Below are 289 nucleotides of genomic sequence, written 5' to 3'. Positions count from 1 at the left end.
GGGCGAGGTAGAGCTGTTACTACAGTGAAAACATTTTTTTTTTTGGCTAGCAACACAGCAACCAATCACAATCTGTGAGCAGACCAAAACAACTTTATACACCAGTGACCCTGTCTGGGTGTGTATTTGTGTGTGCGTGTGTGTGTGTGTGTGTGTGTGTGGGTGTGGGTGTGGAAGGAGGGTAAAAAATAAGACCAGGCAAAAACTGCCAGCTCCAGGGATTCTTGGCAGCTGCCCAAATTGTATGTGTGTTGTTTTGTGTGTGTGTGTGTGTGTGTGTGTGTGTGTG

This window comes from Seriola lalandi, unplaced genomic scaffold, assembly GCF_002814215.2.
Source record: "Seriola lalandi dorsalis isolate HSWRI2012SDOR001 ecotype SW California unplaced genomic scaffold, Sedor1 jcf7180002054879, whole genome shotgun sequence".
Lineage (NCBI taxonomy): Eukaryota > Metazoa > Chordata > Actinopteri > Carangiformes > Carangidae > Seriola > Seriola lalandi.
Note: the sequence above shows the minus strand (reverse complement) of the source record.